General features: G+C 44.1%; 1 protein-coding gene across 1 annotated transcript in view; it reads right to left on the bottom strand.

Annotated features, from left to right (window-relative positions):
- The window catches only part of LOC126567956 (diacylglycerol lipase-beta-like), a 300,577-nt gene extending 285,994 nt beyond the window's left edge, over nucleotides 1–14,583 (bottom strand). The window contains exon 1 of the mRNA XM_050224336.1: nucleotides 14,578–14,583. The gene's annotated coding sequence lies outside the window, so the exon portion shown is untranslated. The remainder of the gene's footprint in view (nucleotides 1–14,577) is intronic.
- Nucleotides 14,584–15,144: the final 561 nt, after the last annotated feature.

Below are 15,144 nucleotides of genomic sequence, written 5' to 3'. Positions count from 1 at the left end.
GCAGCACACAAACACACACACTGAGATACACTATACAATACACTGGAAAATATCAACCTAAATCATGCACACTTATTCACAGAAGCACAAACCACTCCTCAGCCAAATGCCTATTTTCAAAATCCGATGCTCTTGCTTTGCTGAGGAGGCTAGGATACTTGCTTCCCCCGGAAATAGAAGAGCGCTTTCAGCAAGATCCGACTTGCGAAAAACGCGTAAATACATCCACCGGAAGCAACACTGCTGCTGAAATGGAAACGACATGCTACATGAAGTTGCCTACTTTCAGGCGCATTTTTCAACGTGAGCAAAAGCTCCCACACGGAAGATCAGATACGGTTGGGGAGGGGAAAGGGGAGAGAGGAAAGCAACAAAGCGGTGGTAATCTAATTTCACCACATTCACAGCGGGCATCAAAGCAGAAACCGACGTAAACATAAAACGATTTAACCGTTTTTCATTCTCTCTCTCTGGTTGCTTCGTTCAACAGTTACCGGAGGCTGTTGCGGTGTTTCTGTGCGAGCTTGTGTTCTACGCGCCGGCTAGATTAAGTTCGAGATTAAGATTTGTGTTCGCACAAAAAAATTAAACCGCTGGCAGAAGAGCAGGCTTTGGAACACTTGAACGATTGACTGGTGCTCGTCGGGATTTACCCCGTTGTAACTTTGGTACCACACGTAAACACCGGGAGCAAAACTTTCCCGTACGCGCACAATTACCGGACGCTATAGAAACCTAAACCTACGTATAATGTGTGCTGCTTTCGATCAAATCAGTCTGCCGGTCGAGAATGGGCAGAAGATAGCAAACAACAACAAAAAAAGCACCCGAGGAAACTTTCCCACCAAAGCTGTGTAAGCTACCACAATCAGGCACATTCAAACACACAGCACGGTTTACGGGGAGCAGCTCAGGTTTGTTATGTTGCTATATTGTCTGTCACGATCATCGCCACACTCGCCGCAGGGGGAATTAACTAACCGGTCGCTTGGGCGACCGACACGCAGATCAGCAGATCCGGCTTTTTTTCTGTTTGGTACTGTTTGTATGTGTGTTTGAGCTCGCTGAACAAGAAAAATCAATTTCAGCACACCGGTTGGGGACAAGCCGCAAGCCCTCGTTTCGCCCGAAAGAAAGTTCGCCGCGAACTTGTTACCGGGCAAGTGCCTGCCAGTCTCCGGAGAGATTTGTTCCGAGTTTGGTTACACACGACCGTGGGGGTTTCAAGGTTGGGAGTGTCAGAAGTTTGGGGCTTTTTTTTTTTGCTCGCACTATGGTGGAAGCCCTTTTACATTTCTTTGAGAACGCCCAAGGGGTAACAGTGATTTCGTAGGTTCAAATTTTACTCGTTCGTTTTGTGGATTTTTATCGTTTAGATTTTCTTTTTCTCACTGTTGGTTCAAAAGTGTTTCGATTCGTAAACTATTTTCACAATTATTCTACAATCAAGTGGCTTTGAACTGACACACAAACACACACACACAATACGAGTAGAAGAATTACCGAATCTTGCTTAAAATTCCGTTGAGAACTGCACCACGGTATACGTTGACAAAACACGCGCGCACACTCGCCCGAAGTTATGCAAACGTACGTCCAATTCGCACCGAATCTGCAATCAGACTACTACGCTTTGTCTGTGTACGAAGGATGCTGACTGCATTAATGTGCCAGCTGTGTAGCTACGTTTCCATCCCGAACCCAGCAAGCGTTACTATGCGTTACCAAGGCTATCCTCCACATTCTCTGTTATCCGCTCGCCAATAACTCTCTCGCTCCTTGCGGACGTCCGGATATAGTGATCTGGTGTAGCAATGTTTTGAATATTATCATTCAGCGTACCGCATCCGAATGCGGTACTACTTCGGGGTGCAGTGGTGAATTTGTCCATCGCACCGTATTACTCACCACCAACAGACCCCGACAGTCCGAAAAGCCGAACATTGTTTTTCCCCGGGATTTCGTGCATTGTTGTTATTATTGACAGCCTCCGGCCCGTAGCTACGTATGCCCGAAGATGAGTCTTTCAAGCAATTCACCACTTCTTGAACTTACTCTCACTTTATTAGCGCCAAGAGAGTGAGAGAGTGACGCCGGCTACCACACGCCAAATTATGTAACGGACACTAGTGTTGGTGTTGCTGTAGGACCTGCACGTTCTGAAGGAATTTAGCAAATCTGCCAATGTTTATCATCTGCCGCAGGGACAGGCTACTTCCCCAACAACATCGCAGTCGACATAGAGCGCCAGAGAGAACACTTGCTCCGGGCTAGTCGACATTCGAGGGATGGACCCGAACAGCGTGCACTCTCGTGTCCGAATCCTGGATCTTCAGTGCGCATGTACCGGAAATGTCAGTGGTCGTCCGTAAAGGTACCGTTCTTTAACCCTCTCCACTAAACATCTCTCTTTCCCTTCGACAGGCTCCTTCCCAACGCATCAAACAATTTCGGTCCATTCCTATCCCGAGCTGATGGTGTATATTGGCCAGGACCTTTGCGGAACGCCAAAAGAAAAAAAAAACCGGGGATAAAAACTAACGCAGCTGGACGAAAGCGACGGACAAACCGTGCAGGGGGGCGGGTTCCCTTCAACTCTGTTGGGATTTTCCGTCTGGCGCTTGGCGCTTTCTGGCCGGGTGCCAAACGGTGTGCCAAATGACGAAAACGGTGCAGGACGACACTGTACAGCTCAGCCGTTAACTCTGCACGGACTCTTTGCCGGGTCAAAGGCAATACTCTCGCATGTACGGCTTCTCGTGGCTAGGGGACAAAAGAAGGCAACAACAACAAAAAACAAGGTGGCATCGGGAAGGTTACGACAGCAGCGTATAGGAGTTGCGGTGAATCGACGGCACCATCGACAGACACTTGACAGCCGTAATTGAACTTGAAAACACACAGAAGCATGATTTTTCGAGTGAGAGAATGTCTTTTTTTTCCTCCACCGTGACCGGGAAATGACGGTTATGCCCAGTACGACAATGCAATGGAGCATTGGAGAGAAATGTTTTGTATTTCCTTTTACTGCCATTACCTCTAGCTGATGAGCCATTTGCTAGAGTTGGCGGCGGCAACAGTATGATCAAACCCTCCAGTGAGGAAAACGATTAAAGTAAATTAAACTTTAAGAGATTAACAAAGCCGCGAAGACCATTATTATTACAACTTAAAACTCTAATTTTTTACAATAAATTATCGAATTAAGAAGGTTGTTAAACTAAATGAAACATAAAATTATTCAAAAAAAAACTTCTTAAAACAATTTTCATTATACAAAATAAAAACATTTTCTTTTACACAAAAAACCAGCATTCTGTCTCAAGAACTAAACTAAAGCAACCTAAAAAATTGCTTCCCTATTCCAATTTACGAGCCACACTATCTTTCCGCAAGGGAAATTAGATCCGCCACATTTAAATCGTCCACTTCACTTTCCTCCAAAATTTCACTCTAATTACTTCCTTGAATACCCACCCTAACCAAATACTACGCTAAAAAAGCGCTGCGTAGTCAAACATCATGTGCTGCGTAATAAGGGCAAGAGTGCTTGGTGTCGTGTCCAACGTAAAATTGAAACAAAACTCAACTGACAAGCCAGAACCACGTCGTCTGGTCTAAAGCCACAACTTCCACTCACCATCATCATCCTCCCTCAGGTTGTTTCTCGATTTCTAGGCGATTTTTCAATATGTTTACCCAAATTAACAATTACATAAAATCAGCATAAATTTCCCATTTCATCCCCCTTCCCCGCTACCCGCGCTATCAATCGCACTTATCCCTGCCCTGTTGGGTGGTAAGCTGGGAAATCATCGTATTCGCTTCCCGCTTTGCAAATCCGCACAACAGTGCGTGTCGGCAAGTCGACAAGCCGCTGCAATGCCTGCCCAATCTTTCTACCCGAACGATTAGGGAGCGAACGTTTCATATTCCTTTTTTTGCATACGTATAGACCAAATACGCTGTGAGAAGTGAGCCCGGTGTGTCGGGTGTTTGTGTGCCGCCCCAGTTGCGCGTAAAACAGACACGCTCGGGTGGGAAAAGTGAATGAAGATTTCCACCGTCCTACCCCCAAAAAGAAAACCGAACGAGTCCCAAGGGGGATGGAGTAATGGGAGAAAACATTACGGAGGTAAGAACCATTCCGGTGCAGAAACCGTGGAGGAATATAAATGCCAAAAAAAGCAAAAGTGGTGAAAATAAAAAGAGAGAGAATGGGAAAGGGAAGCGAGAATTGCACGCACGCAGTCGACAAAGAATCGTCATAGCGAATTGCAAATAGAAGGCAAAAAAGGAAGGAAAGCGAAGAAGAAAAACACCCAACAACACTTCCCGTTTCAACCCGCGAAGTGCGTCGGATTGGTGCGACATTTGGCGACAAAACGACATCGACAGAAATATAATATTATTCAAATTGAAATCACAAAGAATAACAATAGAGAGCATTTTGGAAATAAGCAACATTTTGTGACACACACCACCACCAGGCGTCTCCATCGCGTTAGGGGTCACAGGGGAAATGGAGACGCCTGGTGGTTGGATAGATTGAAGATGAACTTCCACTTGCTGCTAGTGCACAGACATTTCGCACGCACACACACAGCGAAACCATCAACAGAAAGTGCCAGTCTGATCATCTTATACGTGCGTGCGTGTGTTTACTTTCACGGCGCCCTGTGTATCGCATTCCCGCGCTCGACAATGCCACATCCTAATCGGACCTGACACACAATCGGAATTCACGCACTTCATTTAATTCTCGAGTGTATCGAATTTTAAGAAGATTGCCACACCGCAAAATGGAGACGTGGCCTGGATAAAGCGCGCTCGGTCGGGCTGTCTAGTGCCGTGACATGTTTATTCCGCGCGTTGGCAACGTGTGTCTAGGGGGGAGCACAGTGTGTACGTAGAGCCGAAAAGATGCTGAGCAGAAAGATATTTTTGTAGCTTAGCTAGAGAGAAATGACGAAGAAAAATTGTGCGTCTCCGGTTTTTGCTAACTTATTTTATAGATAACTAAAAGCTGTTCTAACTCCGAGGGATGTTTATTATTCCTAACTCATAAAAGGTCTACTGATGTCTAACACATTCTAAAGAATTGCTTCAACTTACTACAACACGCTATAACACTTCAGATAGAAAAAAAAACTACAAAACTTTTGTCCTTCTTAACTCACCAGAGCCTCATTGTGTCCAGTACCCGTTCGTCTATCACTACAGCACTACAAAGCAAACAACAACACAAAAACCCAAGCAACGCTAATTCCAAACCCCCATGCCGAGGGAAACAAAGCGAGAAAATGCTTTTGCTTCCGGCCGGCTTTTCCACCGGAACCGAGCGCTCACCGGCAAGGATTCGCTCGCCTTCACTGCTTCTAGAGCACAAACTTACAAAATGTATGCAAATTGTTTATTCAAAGTTTTTCCTCTTTGACATTCGGGGGGCACCGAAAAATGTGATCTCTTACCATTGTTCTTCCCCAGGTTCGTTGTGGTGGGGAAGACGAAACCATTTGACTCGACTTTTCCCCCTGCACACACACACACACAATGAACAAAACGACCTGACGGACTAAATTGCATGATGAAGGTGAACACGGCTTTAACCCAGAGGGCATGAAATGATTTCGTTTTGCTGGTTGGAAGATGTGTATCTTGCGAGATTGTGTGAAATTTTTGGTGGCTCTATCCCGGGAAAAAGTGTTTTTTTTGGGGAGGGCAGCTATTTCGAAAGGATTTTTCTTTTGTGGTGTATGAATCTCTAACACCGGTAAGTGGTTCGCACTTGATTCTCGGCATGAGTTTTCTGTCAAGAGTTGGGTATTCAATTTTTCATGCAATCGATTATGAGCGACTGTGGAGAATATCTTGAGCGTCGTTAAGGACGATATTCAAGGCATCAATTTTGTAGCTTCTGCAGTGTATCTGGTTGATGTTGACAAAGTAAAAAATATAAAAAGCGAACATTTCACATAGAAAAAAACATTCCTATGAACGAAAAATCATTTCAAATGCAACTGAAAGAAAATACCCATGACTTCATTTCCTCCACCAAAGCACAAAAGCACCATAATTGAAAGAAGATACCCAAACAATGTCACCCTACACCCTAAAGCCAACAGCAAACCCCTGTTTGCGGTAGGATTAAGTATCATAATTGCGCAACCGGTCCTCTTCTGGGTAAGACCAGTGCACTGGCTTTTACCGGCCTGACACAGCCGTCACTTGTCAACCGTGTCTCTGGTGGCATCGGACATGAAAACCTGCCTGACCCTTTTCACCGTGCCGAATGCAATAGATTTATCCTCCAAAACGGCGCATATCTTTCTCATCCGTACCATCGCAAGCGAGATGCGTCCCTAGCGTATCTCGAGGATGGATTGCTGCCCGAATCTCTAAGGGAGAAAGGGGCTTCTGCTTCTGTCTAGCTGTCTGTCCCGGGTGTAGTTTGGCCCGGCAAAGGTGAAAATATAATTCTTATGAATTAAAATTAATTTCTACCAGCCCGGCCTTTTTTTTTACGAGCCAACCGCCCCGTCGTAAAGGCACCAGAAAGTCAGCCAGCTAGCCAGTCAACCCGACCGGAGATCAGAAGATGATTCGGTTTATTCGTTTCATTTGCACTTGCTGAGTGACTCCGGGGAGTTTTGCACCCTTTTTTTGTTTTTCTTGACCTCGATTTTTCCTTGTAAATCCTGTCGGGGAAGTTATGCTCGCTGGACGTGACGTATTACTTACGCGCGATGGCGTACAAGGTGAGTTAGCTTCTCATGCTGGCGAACAAGCAGACAAAACAAACAAAAAACAGTCAGTTGACAGTTGTGAGGCCGGGGATGAAAATTAGATTGGATGTTGTTGTTCTGCTTTATCATCGCCAACGACGTTCAGGGAGTGAGCTTTGGGACAGTAGTGTTATTTTGGTATACATGTACCTACACATGTTTCTGGTTTAAGTAAGCAAAAGTAAAAAGATATCAGAAAGGATCTTATACAATACACGGCATTAAGAAAAAAAAGTTTTATTCCTAGATTTTTTTTCTTCAGTCTTAAAATTCTTATTTGTTAAGGTCCTATGATATAGACAGACCTGCATTCTACATAATAATCCAACTACTTTGAAAATTTTATATTTGTAAATTCCCACTCTAGTCAGCTAACACTTCTGACTATAGTGAGATATAATATTATGCTTGGTGGGAAATGCTCCTTAGGAGAGGCGAACGTAGTCTCAGAGGCTAAAAGCGTCTATAAATAAAGAAAAGTTTTTGAATGAGCAGAGTGAGTTTTTGTGAGTAGAAACAACCCAACAAAAAAAACTAACTTCTCACTATAGTGCGCAGGCAATCCTCACTAAAGAGAGAAGTAAGTTTCGGCTGGCTGAAAAAATCTTACTCAAGGAAGAATATCTCACTCCTCACTATAATGAGCATGTGCTTCTGTGGGAGAGATTTTGTTCCTGATTTTGATTTTGTTGTTATCATCACTATAGTGAGAAGTGACTGCTTGCTATAGTGAGATGTGAGATTTTAATACGATCATGTGCTCTCAGACACGTTGTAGAAGTGGAATTAGATAGTAGCAAAGTATTTTATTTATTTTTCCCCTAATTTTTACATCAAGATTTTTTTTCCTTGGACCATCATAATTAATTATAAATAAACGAATAGTTTTTTTTTCCTTTCGCCAGCTTAAAAGTACTAAAAGCCAACAAAACTACAAGCGGATAAACACGCCCTACTTACTGAAAACTATCTCATTAAATCAACCCGTTTCGCATCCTGCTTTTATCTGCATGCAACTCCACACACACACACTTCGCATCGCGTAACGATGCATATCCTCTGCACAATCATTCGACTGAGTATCGACATGTACCACCTCATTTTCATTTTACAATCTACTTTCTGTACTTGCTCACAACTGCAAGGAATGGTGTGTCCTGCTGCCAAAAAACATAAACTCCCGAAATAAAGAAGAACACGTCGTAGTCGACAACGCAAGACGCACACAGTGCAGCTTTTTGTGCCGTAAAGTAATAAAACGAAACACCAACAAAAAAGAAACACCCCTCAGCAACGTACCAATATTCGAGTACAGATGAGATAAAGCACACACAAACCAAGCGAAACTCTTCGGCAAAGACTTGTGTTTGTCTGTAAGCTCAACTTTTTCCCCCAAAACCCCACGCTTGAAGAAACCAGACGAAAGGCGCCCACCGATTTTGTCACTAGCTTTTCTCATTGAATTGTCAACGTTTGTGTGTGTGCGCTTTTGAGGCGGCTACCGCGAAAACTCCTGCTAAGGAATGCTTGCACCAACGATCCGGGGCAGGCTTCTTGAGTTTGTTGACAAAAATATGGAGCCGATAGTACACAGAAAGCCGGCATGATGAGTAGCACAGCACAGCAAGAAAATGGGAAATGAGTGAAAGAATGGTGAGAAAATTTCGCAAACAGTACACTGCACGATTACATTTCCCGTAACCGAAACAGCATTTCCTTCCGTAAGACTTGTCTCTCCCATGCATCCTCCCCTTTGGGCCGTCTACAATCTTCTTACGGTGGGGGAAAGCACTTTGAGTGAGGGAAACAAAACAACAAAAAATAGCACATTGCCGGAAAATTCGACATTCACAGCTCTAGCGTAGCAGTGGAAATAGACAAGCAAGCCAAGTTGAAGGAAATACAACCAAACCGGGACCGGAAATTTGGAACCATCTTCCACCAGAGCAAGCTCTCGTTCGTCCGCTCGCTTTGCTTTGACAATAGTGCACAAAAATTATAATGAGGTCCTTGAGACAAAACTCACGAGCGAAAATTCGCCATCCCCATCAGGAAGCATCAGGAGTGCAAGGGAAGAGAAAACGGGGCAAACCAACACCGCGTTGTTAGCAAATTCGAATGCATTTGCGTGTTGCTGCATTTTATTTTTCTACTCTTTTTAATCTTTTTTTTCTTGGACCCCCAAAAAGTTCCCACTCGGATAGCTGACAAAGCCAAATTCGTTAGCGGATGGCAGGATGCCGTGCTTCCGGTGCTTCGATTGTCCCTTTTTTTTGGGCTAAAAAAAGCCCGCTTTAGCTATAATTCGTTCGTTGAGCTGTGTTTTTTTTTTCTTTCTCTTTATTTCTCTCCAATTTTCCAAACAAAAGTTTGACTACTGTCGGAATGCGCTATTGCACCTGTGTGTGCCAGCTGGAACGATTTTAGCATTTGTCAAATGACCGGTGAAAACTTGTCCTTTTCTCACCGGTAGATGGCGTAAGCAGCGCGGAAGCCCTCAAAGATCGAACCCGTAATTGAAGCGACCGTTGTTGTACTGACTGGCGACAAGTAGTTTGTCCCCTTCATGGTGGAGCAACTTCTCCATCCACCGTTTTGTCCTCACAAAGAAAAACGCAATGGATTCCAGCTTAATGGCAAACTCGCGTTCTTCGCTCACTCCCCTACCAGGACCTCTCGGCGACAGAGCAAATTATTTCTCTCCCAACATTCCCGAAGCTGCCCGATAAACTCTACCGTACCATTTTCTTCATTATTCAAATTTGTTCCTTTGCTTCCGCTTCGTTTCGCAATTAGTTGCAATTTTCGGAAAAAGCGTTTGTGTGTATGTGTGTGTCCCTGTGTGACAACAAAGTCAACCAAACACCACAAGCCAGCAGAAGGCGGACGGGGGAAAGAACTGGGGGAAAAAAACTTGGGAGGAAGTAATTACGGATCCAACTTGGTGGGCCAAACATTTTGCCAATGGTTGTCAACCGGCCGTCAGCTTACCATGTCGCCGCCATCAGTTCTGTAGCAATTAGTATTTGTCTAACTTGTTATTATCCTTCAATTCTTGGTCAGCGCGCGGTGACTTTGTATGGGACGCGTTCTTCGGTCGCTCGGTATGGTGTGGGAAGTTTCCTAAGAAAATAAGCACATTTCTCGTTTTTGTCTGCGTTTCACAAACCCGACTGGTTGTTACCATCACCTGAGCTGGACTGGCGTAGCTTTCCCGGAAATAATCATAATTTTACATTTCTCGAAGCATTTGGAAAATAATCGACTCTTTTGCCTTTGTGATGATTGAAATGAACGGACTGTATGGTTCGTGTAGTTTTTGTTTAAAAAAAGCATCAATTACAAACAAGAGCAGTGCGAATACTTGCTTGAGTGAATAGACACTTCTCACTATAGTGAGTAGTGAGATTTTGTTTGCTGGGATGTGTTTAATGGCAAGAAAATATCATTTCTATCTATGGTGAACAGGAAGTTCTGTAGTGAGTTCTGTAGAACGGTGAGATTTTTCTGCCTTTTTTGCCTCACCATTGCGAAATGTGATTGCTCACTATAGCTAGGATTTTACAGAATATACGCCTCTGAGGCATGAACGATCAAGGGAGCTAGCGAAGTCGCTACTATGACGAGCTCTTCAAGCCGCACTCATCATCGTGCAGCGAGTTAGCCGAACCAGGCGCCCGGAGTGCTGATCACGTCATTAGAACGACACCAGTTGTCCCTACCCGTATAAACCTTTTCGGCCGTCTATAAGGGCAGAGGAGGCGTGGTAGATTCAAGTCGAGATGAAGTTATGGCATTCGCATGAATGGCCGAGTTAATCATATGATCATTTACATCCAGAGTATTGTGCATACTTTCGTGGTAGAGACGTTTATCGCATCCCATCCAGGTGGTCTCCCTGCACGGAGATGTAACTCCTCGGATAGATGTATGATCAAGTCATGGAAGTCAGTAATGACAACCCAAAAGCTCGAAGCTGTTGTGCCTTCATTACAGAAAATATTCATTACACATCAGATTTCCTTGAATTGCTGGTCGGTCATTGCTTAATGATTCATCATATCAGTCCTAAGGACAATATAAAATTAAAGACATTTCGGATTAAATTATTACTATCGATACTTCTTCACAAGCGTGTCGGACCATTCATCACACAATACAGATAATCCATTGAACAAGTGAATGATTTTTATTAGCTTTAAAGCTGTCAATGAACAGCAAAACATGAGCCTCACACCCTGTTATAAAAACATAAACAACATCCAATCCCGACATTAAATTCAAATGCTACTGTTACCGCCACTAACAATCAGATCTTATCTCACACCGCCTTTTACGACCAGGTTATCACTAAAGTATCATTTATTATCAACCGAACCGACAGTCGCTGGTGACAGATCAAACGAAACCGACACGTTGGGCTCTTTAATGTACGGCCCGGTCCCCAAGCCCGCCTAATCGAATCTGTTTCATTATAACGCACGTCAAAGCGTGGTAGCTTTAAGGCAATTGAATGATATCAGTAGGGTTGACGGAACCGACTCCATCCCACACAGCCAAGGCAACAAATCACCCGATAGCACCCACCTAATGCACGAATTGATGATATCATCGAATTCTTAACTAGCTGACCGATGGGAGACTATCTGTGTCCATCAATAGCACCAATATCATTTTCCGGGATTTCAAACCAAAAACACCAAAATTCTTCCCTGCTTGATGTGGCGGTGATCTCCACCCGGTCCCGAATGGTGGTGTTGTGAATTTTTCCATCTCTGAATCTCGCAGAATCGTTCCGTTGTCATGCATCGGTGGATGACAAATTACTTCTCTGTTGATTTTTGCCGACGATTTATGACGACGAGTCGAAACTGTCCGGGACCGGCGAGGGACACCATCAGGGACTGAATGTAAAATAATAAACCAATCCATCAGGAATGCGTGCCAAATAGCGGAACGGATAAATGTGATGCTTAGCCCTCACCGAGTTGGGGGAAGTATTTCCCTTCACTCTCTCTTTCTCTTTCCCTCTTGACCGCTTTAATATTAAGAAACACAACCATGCGTTTTTCCTTTCATATAGATATGTTGGAGCTTACCCACTTTTTCTATGTGGAATTACTGAGGCACTTCTGCGGCGAATACCAAACAAGGTGGTCAACGGGAAGAGAAATCCCACAAGCCACCACCATGAGGCAACATGTCCGCAGTAACAACATCATCATCAGCATGAGGCTCCCCCTGAGGTGAGGCTGATGCCCACAATTGATGTCTTCTTTATATACGCACACAAAACAAGCAGCATAAAGAAGAAGAAAAAAATGAAACACACCAGAATCGGTCACTGATTTCCGGCTACCCGAAACATGAAATGGAATATGGACGAGGAGGCTTGGAAGGGATGAAAATCAAACCATTCGGTGCCATCAGTAGCGACACCGTTCCGGTTGTTTCCTTCCCACCCGGCATCCAACGCCATGCTCCATCATCCATGCCTAACCCGCGTCGAACGTATGACAGGGCAAGACGAATTGACTACTTCCCGAGGAGATGTGGATGAATTTTTTGATGGCTTCAATATATCACAGCCCCTGCAGGGTTTATATGCTGACCATTAATATTCCAGCGATGGCGATGGCGCACCGACGCGTAACACCTCCGACTGCCGGCGCGGCTTCCGTTTTCCTAATTTCCTGGGCACAACACAGCAACAGCGGCAACGTTCGGTGCGATCATTTGTATTGTGGATGTGGGAAACTCGGTCAGCTACATAAACTAACCGGGAGGTGGATGTGTAGGTGTGCTCAGGTTCTGGTTCTCCCCCTCCCACAGCTTCCCAACAGACGAAACCCCGGAGACAACGTAGAAGCTATCGGTTATGACAATATAAACTTCAATCGCTCGTGTGAGCAACCATTAAACGTGATGCCGGTGCACCGATACGTCGACCCGAACCGGTAAACTGACCGGATTGAGCGAACTCGTCAACATCCGGTTTGATCTATCGCTGGTGGATTGACCGTCATTGACCGAGCGGAACCCGTGCGGGGGATTAGAGTTAAATAGTTGGCGCGAAGATTGGACCCCGAGAATTAATAACATCCATTACGCGCGTGTTTGAAAGTTTGATGAGGGGCGTCATTGTGTATGGAGAATTGTGTGATCGGTTACCTTTTTTTTCTACCGCTTGGATGGCAATATTTTGGTGAGTTTGGTCTAACGATCCCATTTTATAAAGGTAGGTAATAAAGCGCAATAGTTGTTACACGGTGGGATTGTGGGGTTTTTATGCCAGTATACAGAGGAGTGCCCTCTCAAAATATCCTTCTGCAATCAGTTCAGTCAGCTACAACTACCGACCCCAGGTATAAGATACTATACTATACTAAGAACACTCACCTTAAATAGCAAGATCCGACCACCATGCCACTGCTGTGCAGGTAACATCAGCTTGCAACCATTTCACTTCACATCCGCGGTAAAATTCCTGTACAGCTTTTCGGTGACGAACGGCCAGAATATAGTTCATTACGTGAAACAAATGTAAAATTAAAATTAGTTGCATTACCTACAAACCCCTTCACGACGCTCCGTTAAGGTTATGTTTACTTACCGAAGCGCTGGTGTACTCCAACAAAGCATCTTCATTTTAAAGCACATATCACGAATCAATCACTTACTGCCTTCTATGACATCACATTAAAACACCATTAACTAAATTAAACTAAGATTATCTACAAATTATCAAAACTTTTAATGAAAATAACTACCACAACACTACACTACACACCACTGCAAAAAAAAATCGCAACTGGGATGTGTCAAATTTTCAGGAGCGTCTGTGACATTTTGCACTATGGGCTGATACAAAAAACTTACAGTCATTTTTTGACCGTACAAGTTTTTGGAATAAAAACCAATTGAAGTCCGAAATGTATTTGAAGTTTTCAATATATTAGTTCATACAAAACATATTGTCATTAAACCATTGATTTAACATACTTTTGGTCGAAATAATCAGTAAATTCAGGATCATTCCACTATAAACTATTTTGATCGCACCTAACCTATAGTGCAAAAAGATCACACGCTTTCACGTGGAGGCGTGTGGCGGGAATGAAGATAGCGCGGAAATCTTATCTGGTCCCGTGTGCAAAAAGACACTTTATTCTTACGGGAAAATGTGGTCCCTTGATCAACAATATAAGGCACAAGGCTACCGCCAGAGGCCATCCCCGTTAGGGGAGCTTAACCGGTCAGGGGGATCCCAATAGAGTTTCGATCTGCCACCACTTGATAAAACACATCATTTTCCTAGTAGAAAATTTTAAACTTTTTAGAAACCAAAATGTTACCTGTTACATTACAGTAACCCAGAATATCCGATATCCAAAGAATGCCTGCTCTAACTAAAGAGGAAAACGTAAGACACACAATTATGTCCTATTGTCGCTTTATTATTCAATTTCAAGCAAATAAAATAAACAATAAAAAAGTTGTAAACAACAATTGTCACAAGAAAAACTTTAACAACGCCTCCATTGCCAATAAATCACCTACGAATGATCATCACTCGATGAAGTCATAGGGAAAAGGGGATAAACATGAATAATTCGCGACATAAAAACAGTTTACCCGGGCGACGGAGAATGTACACCGTTGTCAAACGGTTCTACTTGACCGATATCCAAAAAGTTACTCAACATTATCGCCCTTTCGTTGCACCCTTTTATATCAAAAAGGGTACCTACCAAGGCGCTGTGCTGATGGATGGTGGCGCATAAAATATCACTATTACGTTTTTCATCTTCATTGATCCCTTTGATTATTGATTCATCATCATCATCGCCTTCGTCGGCGTCGTCCTCACCGGGCGAGCGAATGGGACACCACCTAGGTCATTACTCTGCATTCTCTTCGCAGCCGAAGCACATCGAGGAGGATCGTTCGAACGTGACCAAACCTCATCGTGGCCAAGAAATCGCCATTCCCCAGATCGTCAGTCCCAGAAACATGCTTGTCCCTCAAAGCTAAATCCTGCGCTCGCTTGCGTTTCTTGCCATTCGCTGCTTGCGAAGATTTAGACATCGACGCCGGTATCTAAATTTGTCATTTTTATTGTCCACTTTACGCTCGAACGAGCTAAAACCCCCCATCCCATCGTCAGCCGACGACAACGCCGCGAAACAAACGACCCTGCATCCCTGTTTGCCTGTGTGCATGTGAGTGTGCGCTAAGAAGGACACACGAACTGATGATGTTCGTTGAAAAGCGGCGTGGAAGCACACCACGGGCCACGGAGTGAAGTTTTTCGCTTAAGTAATTTTGCTGAAAGTGGAAAACTTTTCACTCGATTGCT

Source organism: Anopheles maculipalpis, chromosome 2RL, assembly GCF_943734695.1.
Source record: "Anopheles maculipalpis chromosome 2RL, idAnoMacuDA_375_x, whole genome shotgun sequence".
Classification (NCBI taxonomy): domain Eukaryota; kingdom Metazoa; phylum Arthropoda; class Insecta; order Diptera; family Culicidae; genus Anopheles; species Anopheles maculipalpis.
Note: the sequence above shows the minus strand (reverse complement) of the source record. Positions and strands in the feature narration are given on the sequence as shown.